Source organism: Lolium rigidum, chromosome 7, assembly GCF_022539505.1.
Source record: "Lolium rigidum isolate FL_2022 chromosome 7, APGP_CSIRO_Lrig_0.1, whole genome shotgun sequence".
NCBI classification, from domain to species: domain Eukaryota; kingdom Viridiplantae; phylum Streptophyta; class Magnoliopsida; order Poales; family Poaceae; genus Lolium; species Lolium rigidum.
The window spans coordinates 28,947,645-28,963,232 of record NC_061514.1 but is presented as its reverse complement, the minus strand read 5'-3'; the positions used below and the strand labels follow the sequence as shown (position 1 = coordinate 28,963,232).

Sequence of the window (15,588 nt, the reverse complement as noted above, 5' to 3'; positions counted from 1 at the left end):
GAATCCCAGCAGTGTCTGAAGAAAGGGCAGTCCCAGTGTCTGGCGTTGTCATCTTGCTCCCTTGATGTTTCCGTGGCACAGCGCTCGTGCTCCTCCTCATCGCGATTATGCCGACGATATCTTCTGGCTTCTCTAGCCAGACGATCTCCTCTATCATCATAGTTGGACCGCCGGCGTTGGTCATACTGACTCACATATTTGTTGAGGAGGTGATCAGAGAGGGGTCGCTGATATCTTATATTCTTCACCTCTCCCTCCGTGACATAGCGCTTGCCATCATGACGGAGCCGATCGCGTGGAGCGGCCTCCTCTGTATCCTTGCTATGAGAGCAGCTGCCCTCATCTCCATCTTTGCCGAGTGGTTCCCGGGTCCTACCATGTTGATGCTGAACGAGGGACCTGGCTGGCAACCCTCAGGGTAGGTGACTTCCACCATGTTAACGGCGGGGAAGGGTTGGGTGTCGACCTTCATGGCGTACTGGTTGAAAATTAGCCGCCCCTTCTCTATCGCCGCTTGGATGTGCTGGCGCCACACCCGGCGGTCGTTGGTGGCATGGGAAAGCGAGTTGTGGAATTTGCAGTACGGCTTTCCGTTTAGCTCTTTCGCCGTGGGGAACTTGAGACCTTCAGGAATCGTCAACCTGTTTCTCCTTGAGCAGGAGGTCGAAGATTTGCTCGGTCTTGGTCACGTCGAAATCAAATCCCCCGGGCGGCCCCGGTGGCTTTACCCATTTGCGGGACACGGGGTTCCTCCCCGAGTCCACTCAGCCACTGCTATTTCTTGGTCTCCCGCGAGCACTTCATCTTCCTCTCGTATCAACCATGACTACTGCACGCTTGAACTTGTCTTGGTACGAGTCCGGGTGGCGCTGTTCATATGCTGATAGTTTCGAACCATGTGCGCCGCCGGGGATAATCTCGCTTGGGAGGCCATGTCCTTGAGCTGTGTTGCAAGTCCGGCTACCGCCAACTCGATCGCTTCCTTTTCGGTTATACGAACCGAATAACATCGGTTCCTAAGATTCCTAAAGCGCTCGGATGTACTCTGTCACCGTTTCCCCGCGCTTCGACGTAGTTGTGCTAGATCGGCAATGCCGGACTCGGAAGCTTCCGAATGGTATTGCATATGGAACTCGTTCTTCCAATTGCTTCCAAGACTCGGATGGAGTTTGTCGGCAAAGAGGTGTACCAACCAAAAGCCGATCCCGTGAGGGACTGTGAAAAGAGCCTCACGCGTAGCTGATCCGACACCGAAGCCGGTCCTAGTTGAGCCAAATATCGGCCGACGTGCTCGATGGAGCTGGAGCCATCCGATCCACTGAATTTGGAGAAGTCAGGGAGCCGATATTTAGGTGGCAGCGGGATCATCTCGTAATCGTCGGGGTACGGCTTGGAATAGCCGACTGCCCTTCTTTTCGGCACCATGCCGAACTGGTCTCTCAATATGGTACTGATCTGATCCGCTGTGCTGGCCGTAGGAGTTGCACTCTGAAGATTCGCCGGGGTGGCGTACTTAGCCAGCCATGTCTGCTTTTCCAGCTCTGAGCCAGCTGCAGGAGCTGGGCTCGGGAGTTTCGTCGGTGTGGCGTACTTAGTTAGCCACGTCTGCTTCTCAAGCTCTGTTGCTGACGTTTCTCCCGTCTTCGCCGGAGTCCCCGATGTTGTGGCCTGGTTCGTGAGTGCCCAAGTCACTACAATCCGGCACATACGTGCACGCGTATCCTTGAGGGATCTCCTTAGGCGCCTCCATTAAGAACTCGGTAGTCACTAGGGTCACCACCAATCTTGTAGACGAGGAATGCCGGTGTAGTCGGCACTTCAGCGGGTGCTGCCAACGCATATGGCAGCGGTGGACGGGACTGGAGTGGCAACTCTCCTTGATGAGTCCCGAGAGCTGGTCCTGACGGCGAGTACTGGTGGCTCATGATCTCCTGGATTACGCGCAGAGCGACACGCTCCAACACGTTGACCAAGTTTTCGAGTGGCGATGTAGCGAGTGAGCCACCAAGTAGTTGATCTCCTGCCGCAGTCCCCTGGTGCGTTCCTCCGACGGGGTAGAGAGGTCTATCCCATCGAGTGCACCTTGCGGTGAGAATCCCTTCCATCTGATGCCATGGGAACGGGTTCTCTGAAAGGAGCCGATGAGGTCGGCTTCGAGGGTGGCCTTGATCTCGTTGTATTGCTTCTTGAGCTCGTCAGGCAGCTCCTCGTAGGTGACTGGCGTGCCGTCCGCCATCTCAGATGTAGATGGCGATGTGGTTGATGTAGAAGATGGTCCCACCGGGCGTGCCAGAATGTGTTGACTGCCAAAACCCACCGGCGGGCAGCGGCCTTGTCAACACCGTAGAGCCGGGAAGAGCCTAGAGCTGCGGCTGGCTGAGACCCCTCCGAGCGACGGCCCGCAATGCTCTTCCGGTCACACGCGGCGATGCGAAGTGCAAGGGCGTGCCACCCGACCTATACCCGGCCAGGAAGGTGATGGGGATGCCTCGCTTAGTTTCTGCGGGGCATACATGTAAACGTTAAATACGAGCCTCGATCGGCTCTCAGGTTATCCTGTGAATCGGCTCAAAGAGCCGATCCACCCATGATTCGTACGGGGTGCACGAATACTTGGTGGTCCCGCTTGATCAAGATAGAGCTAATGAGATCTACGACGATTTAGGGTTTTCACCGCATAATCGGATCATCCTACTCCAGGTTGGGCCTCGCGGCCACGCACGGTGCTCGTAAGCCGATCCTAAACAAGGCATAAAAACCAACATGAAGTTGATCCTCGGAACATCCTCGTTTAGGACTTGCGAACGCCACCCTACGTGCCACTGGATCCTCCCCCTTTGTAAGGCCTAACTATTGCGGATATTAAACTAATCCTTGTAGAACAAGGAGCAATCGTAACGGATCAGATCTACTAAATAATGATCAAGCGGGGTGCCGCCCCCACACCTGAGATAGGCGTGAGGGCGGCTAGATATGCAAGGGCTGCACTACGTAAGCATGCTTAAACGAAGAACAATGCTAACCCTAACACATCTAATGATAACTACGTTGCTCGCCATCAAAAGCGCTTCAGTACGAGCAACACATGAACAACGTGGGGCTTGTGCTGCCTAGATCGCAAGATGCGATCTAGGCAGCATGTCGCTACTCGATAGAAACCCTCGAGACGAAGGAGTTGGCGATGCGCCGAGATTGGTTTGTTTGGGGTTGAACGTGAGTTGTTGTTTATTCCATAAACCCTAGGTACATATTTATAGTCCAGCGGACTTTCTAATGTGGGCGTGCACGTGCACGGGTAAGATTCTACTTTCTAAACTAAGATGCGATCTAATATTTTACAGATACAAGGGCAATTAAACCCAACTTGGTATAACAGGCCAATTCACGTAATCCTCCATGTATACTTCCTTTAAGCCCATCTTGATTGCGGCCCACCTCTGAGTCGGTTAAATTCTGGTGATAACACCTGTGCGCTGGAGGCGGCGGCCGTCGATGCGGTGAGCCGGCGTGGTGCTGCGCAGTGGTGGGCTGGTGGTGGGTGTGCCTATGGCGTCTAGCGGCACGCCGCCTCTCCTCCGAGATGGAGTCGGACGGGGACGGCCACGTTCATGGGCTGGAGGAGTTGTCAGAGGAGCGCTCACGGAGGAGGTCGGCAGCGACGCCTCGTCCGTTGGAGGCTCGCCGGACGGCCGGACGCGCTGACGGCTGAGACCGGTGGCCGGCTCGACGGCTGAACACGCGGCGCGACGGTGGCGGAGGCTCGCCGGACGGCCGGTCGCGGTGGTCAGGTGCAACAGTTGGGCTAGGAAGGCGCGGAGAAGGGTGGATATCGGGCAGCTGCTGGGCGGAATCGAGCGCGAGCGATGCGGGGCGACTCTGCAACGGAGTGGTGGTCAGGTCCACACGTGAGGAGCAGGGAGTGTCACTCCGCGGACCAGCGTGTGCAGCTGATAGCGAGTTTAGTGAGGTGATTTTCTCCCCATCTTTTCCCCCCTCCGCTCATTGTCTCTCTATTGCTAGACATTCTTTTGTTGGGAGATGCAGAGGTGGAGTCCATGAGGCGAAATCATGGATGTTATGGATGCAGCGCTCGTGCCATGGCTGCCTGGAGCATGGGCTATTTTTTCTCACATGAGAGGCTCCTGTTTTTCTATTTAATTTTGCATGTTCCTTACTTTTCTTATTGTTTAACACAAGCAAATGGGTTGATGCAGCATTGCCGGACGTCGAGGTGGTCTGGGTAAGGCTGACTGAGACCAGATCCATTGCATCCTTAATATCCAAAACCCTCTGTCAATGTTTGAGAAGTATCACTGTGGAGAAGATCGTGGTGAGATTCAGATTGATGTGTTTTTGTTGTGTGCTTCCAACATGTGTGCAGGTTGAGCTGCTACTTCCCCCTCCCCATATTTTAATTTCAGTTTTATTTTCTATAGGGTGTCTGATATTGTGCAGAACCAGAGCTCTTGTTATTTTTACATGAGGATTTTGCTGCTAGGATTTGGGTGTTCAGAAGATTCAGAGACAGCGACGGCTATCTGCATGTATGGTTATCCTACTGACCTCTCTTCTCCTCTATCACTAGCATGTTTCCCTCGTTCTTGCTTGTATTTTTTCACGAGTGGAGGTGATTGTTTAATTTTTTTATCATGTCTTAATGCCTTTCACTTCATTTTCTGTCGGTTTCCTTCGTCTCCCCTGAGGAATGACTCTTTCTATTTGGTGGAACAGAAAGGGAGCAGTGCAGAAACGCCCGATCATTGATGTTCAGCTTGATTATCACAACAACAGAGTTTATTCTTTGTGCAAAATGTTGCGCATCACTATGACTCCCTCCACATCAAGTACCAGACAACAAGGTACATCTCCACGTTTCCTCTCTTGTATATATCTACAGGTTTTTGTGCGGAAGGAAGAGCAGTAGTCTATAGGAAGAGCAAGGTGGGCGTTGTTGTATATGCTTCTAGGTTCAAGGAATTTCAGAGGATAGAGTTTTCATTGGTTGTAACTGTTTGGAACATTTCTTGCTTTTCCCCTATTGTCGCATATTACGGATTATTGATGTACGTGCTTTGTCAGGATTCAGGATGATAATGTTGTAGATGCCAACGATGAGGATTATTGATGTGTATATTGTGCCACATTCAAAATTATTTTCTGAACTTCATGTTGATAGATGGTACGTGTTGTAGTAGCAAGTAAGCTGGTTGTGAAATTTACATTGACTTCTTGTGCTGATCTGATGTAGGTACTATTAGTCATTTACAATTTACTCCTATAAAATGGTGCTCAAAAGTAAATTAGTTTTTAGTTATCTACATTCTGCTCTATGCTTTGTAAAATTGTAGGCCAATATACATATGCTTTTCTAGGTTTTCATGTTAGTACGCTCTTAATTAGGCACTCCTCACTGTCTAATTTATCGTATTTCTTTTAATTAATGATTTGTTCACATATTGCAGGTTCCTTGCAAGGGCAAAGGGCTATTGGTTGTCAAGATTTGAGTGTGAGTGGTCAGATGGTGCAAGAGGTTTGACTTAACTAGATTTTGTGTGTGGTGTTAGGGGCAAGGATTGGGGTGCGCTTTCAGCTACATGTTGGGATAGAGCAAGAACACTCCATGTATAATTGATGTGAGTCAACTTGTTGGTCTTTTAAATCCTGGTCCATCTAAGATTCATGTAAAAGTATATGTCGAAGCTTAATACGGTTATTTCCAATAATGGATGCAAATAATGGATGCAATAATGTTCTCTGTTTTCTTGTGGTAGGGTGCCTTTTGTTTTGCACATGCCAGCAATTAGGATATCATGGTTAGTCGACCCAGTTTCATCCTAGGTGAGTGTTGTTTTATTTGGAGTTTACCCCGTAACACGTTCTCATGATGATGGCGTTGAAGATGTTGCTTGGCACCTGAAAGTTTAAAACTTATGTGGATCTGTTGTAGAGGACAGCAAGTTCATGACGTGGATCTTGCATACTAACAAACTAGAACAATTTATATCTGCACTAGAACAATTTATTTAATTGCACAATTCTACAATTTTTAGAATAACTCTTTGAAGAGTGCAGCGGCAGTGCCTTAGGGTCAAGTACTGCTATTTACGCCGCTTTGTTGGTCCATTTTTAGAATACTTGGTTCGATACTACATGATGGACAAAATGATTTCCTTATTAGCTAGAAGATTACATTGCTACTTGCTACTTGGTAGTTGTGGTTTTTTAAACCTTTTGAGAGATAGAAGAAAGTCGTTCTACTTGCCACAAATTCCTTAAAAATAATCTTGTTGTTGCGTTGTGTGGTACATAATTGTGAGTATCTCAGTGCCATTGAATTTGGCCATTTTTGTCCAATGAGACCACTATGTTAGGTGAGTATGAGACAGTACTACAGATCAGCCGTGTTTAGATTTATTTATATTTATGGATCTTTCATGGACTTGACACAGGATTTAGGATTTTAGAGGGGGGAGAGCTTGGAGTGGAGGTTTGTTTCTTTGAAGCCAATGGGTTTCAGAGGTGGAGCATTTTGGAGAGGAAGCTGAGTATGTATCCTTGAGGTGGATGAGCATGGAGAGGGAATGTCGATGATTCTGACCACAAAGATGCCTGCTGGTTGCTTCGGCCATCTTTATGGATAACTGCGAAAAAGGATTGTCCAGAAGGTTGGTATTCAATTCCTTATGCATTCACAACAGCTCCGTAGTAGATCGCGAGTCCAGTATTGCTTAAATGTTTTTTTTCCAACAGTACTTCGTTAATTGTTGGAGGGATTGAGCGATATATGCAATTTTTAATTTATGCTGATGTACTGCCCGATGATGTTTTTTTTAAAGCTTGTTGCCTGATGATGTTCTTGTGTGCTTGGTGATCTGCTTGCGGGTGAATTTATAAATAGCGAGAACCAAAAACTGGGCTTTGTTTTCCTGAAGCTACGACATTTTAACAGTAGTCTTAGTTCTTTGTCAGATGCTTGTTTTGCCGTTGTTATGACCCCATCGATTCAGGTTTTCTTTTGGAAGCTGAGTATTTAAAACTTGAGCTCAATGGGTTCAGGTTTCAATAAAAGCGGCCGTATGCATCATTGCGATGCAGAGGTTGGGGCAACCCATTTCGAAAAAAAAATGGGGTTCAGGTTCGAGCTCTTTGCAGCCAACCCCTTCTGTCCTTGAGCAACTGTTCCATGGTCGGGAATGACAAAGAGAAGCCGCTCGAGACCGGTCTGGTTCGTCGTCCATGCTGGTGGGAAGGGGAGCTGCTAGGATTCGCGTGCGACTGGAGGCAAGAGATGGTGGCCTCGCTGAGGGAGATCGACCAGAAGAAATAAGCGGGGCAGGTGAGCCTCCTCCAATCTCTCTCACTCTGCTCCACTTTCACAGCCCATCTCCCCCATTAGAGATTACATCATGGTCTCTCTCCTCTCTTTTGGTTACACTTTCTCGCGTGAGCTCCTCCCTCTAATTTCTGTCTCACTAATTTACTCTTTATTTTTATTTTATGCAGCTAGGCTTTGGGTGGTGGTAGATTCAAACACCGATGGCTACAACTGCAAGAAGCTGTGACTCTTTTTTTTGCACCAGAGGTCCTCTCTTTTCCCCATCCAGTTATGGCATATAATTAATCCAACCTCATTTGATTAATTTCTTCTCTCTTTTTTTTAACATTTGAAGCAGGTCTTGGTGAACCAATTCGAGGTGTCGTTGAGTTCTACAGGATCTCCTCCACAGTGATGTCCTAGCCATCCATAAGGTATGTCAAAATTTTCGTCCCTTTTGTGTGTTCTTGGGATTGAATAATATGATGACTTTATCACTAACTGCAATCTTCCTATTCGAGAGCGATGCCGAGCAGGGAGCTGTATTTTGACAATGCGAATTGTAGTGTTCTCTTCCAATCTTCCACCTTTCTCTTTTGAGTTTAGGATAAGCTTATTATAGAATCTATACCTGATATTTACAGCCGTAAATTTACTACATGATTTGTTTGTAAACCTAAATGCCTCTGAACCTAGGAGAGGATGTCGATGCTGTGAAGTGGTAGGCGAGGATATCGCACGTGTTCTGCAAGATGCTTATCTTCTTCGATGCCCTCGACACAGGTGCATGATTCCTCTTCTCCGGTGGCGACACGGTCAATAGCGACACCCTTGACTTCAGCCTTCATGACTTCTTCACTTGCCAGCCAGGCTGGCCATCGTTTATGAGGAAGGTTTGAGCTGATTTTGATTCAACAAAGATTACATATATCCTTATAAGCCTGTTAGTTGTTATATAGCTCATCTTTGATAAATTCTTTTACTGCTGAATCTATGATATGATCCCCTTCTTTTCTCTCGTTTCCCCCTTTTTCGCAGCTGCTAAAGGCTGATTGACAAGGGCAAGGTGGCGCGACGGTGATGATCTAGAGCATCTTTTGCGGTTATCTCGGCTCGTTATTTATGAGTATCCTTCAATCACTTTGTTTCAATGTTTATCACTTTTGATCTTATTAAAATAATCTTCATCCATGCAGATTCTATTTGAATAAACATGCACTTTTGTTGCACTGTTATGCTGGAACTTTACCTGTGTTTCCCCTTTAAAACCAATTCTTACTATTGAACTACGTATTTTTCTATCCTGTTCCAAGGTGACGGTTTATTCACTATTCATTCGAGAAGACATGTTGTTGGTTGGGGTGACACAACAAGCATGTCGTTGCGACTCGGTTAGTTGGCCCAGCCAGGTCATGCTCCTTGAGTAATACTGCTTTTATGCTTCTCTTTTGAATTTTATAAATTTTATAGATATGCTTGTGTACCAGAAAGGTAGGATTTTGATACAAAACTAAACCTTTATTAGGAAACCACTTGGATAAATAGGTAATCTTGATGGAGAAACTATTCCCACCCATGCTATTATCATTTTTTTCTTCTGCAAACGGAGATGCAACGCTAGAAATATTCTTGATGAGTTCATGGTTCTGTTCTCTGTAGATGAGAAAAACCTTTTGAATCAACATAGTTGATATATATTCCCATTTTAATAGCCTAATGCTTAGTCATATTGGTTGCCTATAATTGCCATGTATTAACCGGTTAGTTAAATAATTCTGCTGACATCTCTACTCTATGGGAATAAAACAGAGTTGTAGGAGTTGACTCTCACATGAGACCAACAAAAATAATATTTTATTTAGTTTTCTTTGTGACATATTTAAAAAAAATTCATATTCATGCTTTTTAAGGTGTCCGCCTTGGGACGCGTAGGCGTAGCAGTGCCTTGGAAATGTTCCCACTTTAGGTGCTTAGGCACGCTCTTAGGCTTCAGAGCGGGTTTAGAACCATTTAGTACGCCTTACCGCCCTAAAAACCATGGTATATTTCACAAATATCAGAGCTTGGCTAGAAAAAGGTACGAAGCAATCGATGGAACTGATCTACCATTGGAAAGTTTGACACACATCTTTCATGTACTTGAGTCAGGCTATTGCTAAGGGAAGATGCATGACCTTCCCTAATTCTCTGCCTAAAAGAAGGTGCATGCTCCCATTCTGTTGTAATTTAATCATGTTATTCCTTCTCTAAATGATAAACTACAAGCATTTGGTTTCATTGTCTGTAGTTGTTACTAATAAATATCATGTTCTCAACAATTTATGCTATGAAGCATCGTTTTCTATCTTCTATTTATTAAAAAAAGGTTTCAGAGGGAGTCGGTCTGCCCAGTGGGCATTGATGAAACCAACAACTCTTTTGTCGTTTGGTGATGGTTCGAAAAGACTCTTTTCCCTATTTACCAGACAAATCAAAGACCAATCGTGACAATTCATTTGCTTTAGGTTAGTGCGTGTGCGTGTGGCTGCTCATAATTTTTTTGCTGAATGGATTGTTCTTCTCTGTGTTCACTCTTCGATATTGCTCCAAGGATAGGAAATGTTAGTTCACCTTGACCAACTTAATATTGTTGAGTAGACGGTGTTCAGTGTTGTGAATACTACCCTGCAATTTTTGTAAAGTTTTCATGTTCACAGATTTGATATTCAGTAAAAATGCAGTCTGCGTATTTGTTTAATACAGTTTAGCAATTCTTAAGTAGGGAATGCACTCTACAATGTTAAGACTACTTCCATTGGTACTAAACAACTAAGATTTATCTTCCCATTGGTACTGAACTACTAACGTTTATCTTTCCTTAGCACACATCGGAAATATTTTTCTTAGCTTCAAGGCAAAACACTTTTCAGGGCATGTATGTACTTTTCTAATGTTATCTAAAAACAGATTTTTAGCATTTGCTGCTCGTTTGATAGTTCTGAGCTTAGGAACGGAGGGAGTACACTTACCTCATATTTGGTTATTGTACTTAAGCAGATCCAATTTGTATATCACATTAACTGGATGTCGCAAGAATTTTTTCTCTTTTCTCCCATTATACTGCCTACTGCTCTACTTTTTGCCTTTTGTTATCAAATGTGAGTTGAATATTACTGCAATTACATCGAGATCTGCGTCACTGACATTTTGGCATATCTGCACTCATGTAGGACCATCTACTTATATGTTCTTTGGAGTGATTGTAATCCTATCAGATAATCGGTAAAGCTCTATGAATTCGCAAAAAAGAATATATCATTATGTTTAAATTAGTCAAAAAAGAATATAGCGTTATGTTTAAATTAGTTTTTACCAGAATACCTCTGCTGCCACTACTATTCACTAAGTAAGAGAAATGGTTGATTGTATGTGTATAAAATCGACATATGTTTCGTTACTTTGCTTGATAAATCTTTGCTTCCCTCGAGTTTTTCTTAATACTACAATAAGCTAAAGTTCATGGTTTAGATTCTGATATGATGGTGACCCCTCTGGTTTGAGGAAGTAGCTTTGTTTTCTGATTATATAAATTTTGGATCCTTGGATTATTTCATTTATGTGTTGGAAATAGCTTGTGGCTGCATTCCAGTTTTGGCAAATGATCCAGGGCAAAAGCACTTTTCATCTTGTTCATCTATTTACAGTCATGTATTTTTCCCCTCCAAAAATAACATGCAACTGGTTTGATAAACACCAACCTCCATGTTTTCAATGCACTGTCTGAAGCAATAATGCTTCCCACAAGGGTTTCCTGTGAGGATTTTCTCTACATCTACCCGTTACTATCATAATGAGATGGTAAATGACAATGAATCATGTATATGTATGCTCTCGTGCCTTATCTTAGACTTTGAATATTGAGTTGCGTTTATGGTGATAGTTTTTGTAAACAAAGCATTTGTTATGCATTATAGGTATGACCGAATATTACCGCGTGGAGAGCCGCTGACATGTTTGCTTTTGTACTTTGTTTGTTGCCCCCTATCCGGAGGAAGATGGGTAACAGTGAGTCATGTTGTTCATCCAAATTAAGTCTAGCGACTATTTTTTATTTATAACAACAAGTATGCCTTTCCAAGAACCTGCGTCATCTGGTGAAATTAATTCTTTTTTGGCCCACTTCATAGATTTCCTCACATAATCTGTCAGAGGTTGTCCATTTTTTTGTTTGCGATTTGTTATTATACTGATTTCTGTTATCTGCCAAATGAATCTGCAATGAGTGTGCTCTATTGTTCTATTTCTTTTATCATTTCTTGTGATGGATCTTCATGCCTACAGCCTACTGCATGTACAATCAGTTTATTTTCTATTTTATGGTGTCCAGTAGTATACCTAAACGTTAATACCTTGCTTTCCGTAGAGGATTTGAATAACAAAGGAGTGAATTTAGAAAGTTTGAGAGTGAAAATATGTCAGGTCACACATGTTGTGTGCAACATCGGTTACTTGCACATTGTTTTCCGGTTACTACAAGGTTCTTTTATGAATGTTCCCTTTGCTCACATTGGATATTCCAGATATAAATTATTAATGTACTTTTCATCGCGAAGATTCTATGAGTCAAGATGCACTATTATCTTAATACTGTTCTTGCACATTGAGTATGTTTTCTCCGTACAAGGGATATTGGTATTTTAAAAATAAACCATTTTAATGGCATCCTTCAAACTTATTATCATAGACAGATGGTGTACTAAAGTTTCCCTTCACTGAAAAATGTACTCTGAAGTATGCTTTCTTGATAATGTGACTCCTAGGTTTCGCTGCAATTTAAGTTATTTTTGTATGCTTGACAATGTTACTCTTAGATTTCGTTTCAATAAAAGTACGTTCGACAGGAACTTGATTTGATTGATGAAATGCCAATGATGGTGTTGTAGAAATATGATGTCAGTGTTCACCATTCCTGTTCCTGGGCAATTATGTTCTAAGGTGATTGAACCCTCCTGAAACTTCCCTCTATTAATTTTCACTACTCGTGACCACAATTTTTCTTTGTGATTTTGCTTACCTTCAGCTATTGATTTTCAAAAAGAATCTGCTCTTCAAATAGAGCACCTTTAAATTAGCATAACCAACTCTGTGTGTAGTTTTTCCTTCTATATCATTAGTATTTTCTTATAGGAAAGTGCAGGCAATAGCTGATTTTACTTGAAATAAGTATGCCCTAAAGAAACTTAGCCAAAATAACAGAGGGTATTAAGGTTGCCTACCTTCTTTTGCTCTACATTGGAATAAGATGCATCATGTCTACTTCCTTGGTAACAAGATCAGGTTGCTTTTGCTGCGGATGACACTAGCGTATTTGGGGCATCAAGCATGTTAAACCCAAGCTGGTCATTTGACCAATCAGTGGAGTAATGTTAGTTGTAAGACCGAATCACTAAGACTTGAAGATATTATTGTACAGACTACAAAGCACCTTGGTTCCCTGTCATCCATGTTATGTAATATTGTGCTACGGACTACTCTTGTTTTCCTATGTGGAAATACATGCTATCGCAGTTGACCTATGTACACTATTAGCTACCCAAGACTATATTTTATTTTGTTTTGGTTTTTCAACAGCATGTATGATTCATACCGGTTACTTTAGCTCACCGGCAAGCGAGGGATGCTTTGGTTTACTCGGAGTTAGGGAGAAGTCAGGGAGAATATATGTCACAGTTCTATATCCTTACTTTTACAATACATGCATGATTAAAATCGTCAAAATTAAGGTCTTTATCAGTATTATTGCAACAAATGAATTTAATAGTATCTCCATTAAATGTAAAATAATACTAAAGAAAGGCATTTACCTTCCATGTAGATGAAGTACCCCCAACCAGTTTACAATGTTTAAGACCAGTTATTCTCTACAGCCAAAATAGAATATAGTGGTATTGTATTACACACAACTTAAGTATTGTATCGCTTTTTCCATTTGTTATTAAACATTATGGTTACATAATGTCCTGCTTTTGCCCGTGCGCCGGGGCGCACCAGGTCATCTAGTTTGATTAAATGTGGGACAGATTTGCGGCAGCCCTCCCAGATGCTAGTAGCTGTTGGAGATGGTCTCGTTCCCGAGAGACTGCCAGACACCCGGCCCGTTCGATGTCCAGGAGACCCGGCACGCTCAGAGAAGGGCGCCTATTCATAGGATCAACCTTGTCAACCCACTACATCGACATCTCTGTTTTTATTTTCTGAAAGTAACACCAGCGACATCTCTGTAGTATTTATATTCTACAGTATGTCGAACGACCATCTCAAACGAATCAGACACTGTGGGGTACACAATCTGTCAATCACGATAAAGGGATGAGACATGGAACGAGACAGGCTCATGCACGTTCTTCTGAAGCAAAGTGTTCTTTCACTCTCTCTCTCGAAACACCATGAAAGTTTTTCACTGCTGACGGCGATGCAATCGCCGTCGCTGACAGGTAGCTTTCTGAAGCCTCGAGTCTTGAGCGTTGTCCATCCACATGTATGGACGGTGGTAGAAACGTGATACTAATCCGTTCCATTTAATCACGTCGCTCGCGGACGCACATGCACAGTCCAAATCGCACGAGATCAGGGCGGATCTCCAGCGCAATACCTCCCCCAGGGTGACCTATGAATCTGAAATTACATATATGAAGAAAAAGAAATTAGCGGTCACGCTCCTACTTGCGAAGTCCAAAACGTTGTGGCGAGACGCTATTCGTCGACATCGTAATTAAGATACAAATGGGAGATTTTTCGGCGTACTTTGGCTTTTCCAGACATGATGCAGAGGCTAGGTCATGCCAGCGAAAATGATGATCAGGATAGTGTTGAATAGAATTATCTAGTCACGTTCATTCGATCGGTCTTTTGGTTGAACTAGCTAGTGCATGCAATTCTATATCAGAGCTACAATGTTCTGGATTTAAATTCTAGCCAGGGGCATACCCACGTTCACCTACCAGGACACCGGGTAAAAGTTGATTTCCTCAATAAATTTAGCAATTTGCAGTGTGTGATACCCCTAACTGTAGGTGAAAAATATATGTTGCTCATTCGATGACACCGGATGATTTTACTCTAGGTCTGCCCATGATTCTAGCCAACGCAATATTACAAATAAGTATTTGCAGTTTTCCTAAAAAAAAGAATCCACTGATCCATGTCTAAACTGCATATTCTTTGGTATTTATATTATTCAATTCATATACTTGACAAGTAAGTCGCTCCGGTCGGGTAGGGACCGGGAACTAATCTTAATTCTCTGTTCTAAACAAAATACTCCAACAAACCACAAGTTTAAGACTAATCATGCATCATTGGAAACAAATCATGCTATAGTGAGATAAAATAAAAACTTATGGCATGTAGCTAGTAATATTTTTAAAAAAGGTGGCATACATATAGTACTATGGGTACTGAAAAGCAAACGAGTGTACATGTACTGGCTCCATTTCTTAGAAGTTCGGGAAGTAGCGCGCTTATACGTTTGTTAAGCTAGAGCACTATCGGCAAAGGGGCATTTGTCTAATTTAAACAAGCGGATTGGTTTCAAAGCTGAAATGCCAACCGTAACCACCGATGCTTAATTAATTTGGTTCCCCTCCGTACGTTCCAGTTCAACAGGAGTGGCTTTCTTCGATGCTCTCTTTAGTTTTAGCACAGCTTTGTTTGTTCCTTCTCCTAAAATTAATACTACTTGATGCACTGAATTATATAAAGATGAAAGAACATATCATGCTTGTATACTTAGTCGCTCTCCATTCGATTATTGTTTAGTTGGAACCACCCAAGAGTAAGCCAATTAAGAACTGGTTAAGAATATCTGCTGAGAGGTCAACTACATGGGCATTATAGGGTAGCCAACTATTTCAGTACTAAAAACCTGAACTTGGTTATGCAAGCAATTAAGCAAGTGCAGTGCAGGTATGAGGCATTTCATATCCACGTGGATTATTGAGGTATCCACTTGTAGCTTCAGGTGAGACCAACCGTCCGTGGCTTCTTGGGAGGATTATATTATGTCCAACAAGGTTATGCTAGACAGGTTTACTACTTGATGCACTGAAGAATTATATAAAGATGGAACATATCATGCTTGCATACTTAGTCGCTCTCCATTCGTATTGTTTAGTTCTTGGAACCACCCAAGAGTAAGCCAATTAAAAACTGGTTAAGAATCTGATGAGAGGTCAACTACATAGGCATTATAGGTTACCCAATTATTTCAGTACTAAAAACCTGAACTTGGTTAT

The 15,588-nt window shown here is 43.3% G+C and overlaps 2 long non-coding RNA genes across 2 annotated transcripts; both read left to right on the top strand.

Moving 5' to 3' along the window:
* The first annotated feature begins 5,562 nt into the window (after positions 1–5,562).
* On the top strand, positions 5,563–12,296 carry LOC124677794. The gene is made up of 4 exons (XR_006994232.1): positions 5,563–5,633; positions 5,772–5,838; positions 11,269–11,359; positions 12,196–12,296. It is a non-coding gene; the product is annotated as an uncharacterized LOC124677794 (long non-coding RNA).
* On the top strand, positions 6,613–7,894 carry LOC124677796. Its single transcript, XR_006994233.1, has 4 exons — positions 6,613–6,665; positions 7,153–7,336; positions 7,504–7,582; positions 7,674–7,894. It is a non-coding gene; the product is annotated as an uncharacterized LOC124677796 (long non-coding RNA).
* Positions 12,297–15,588: the final 3,292 nt, after the last annotated feature.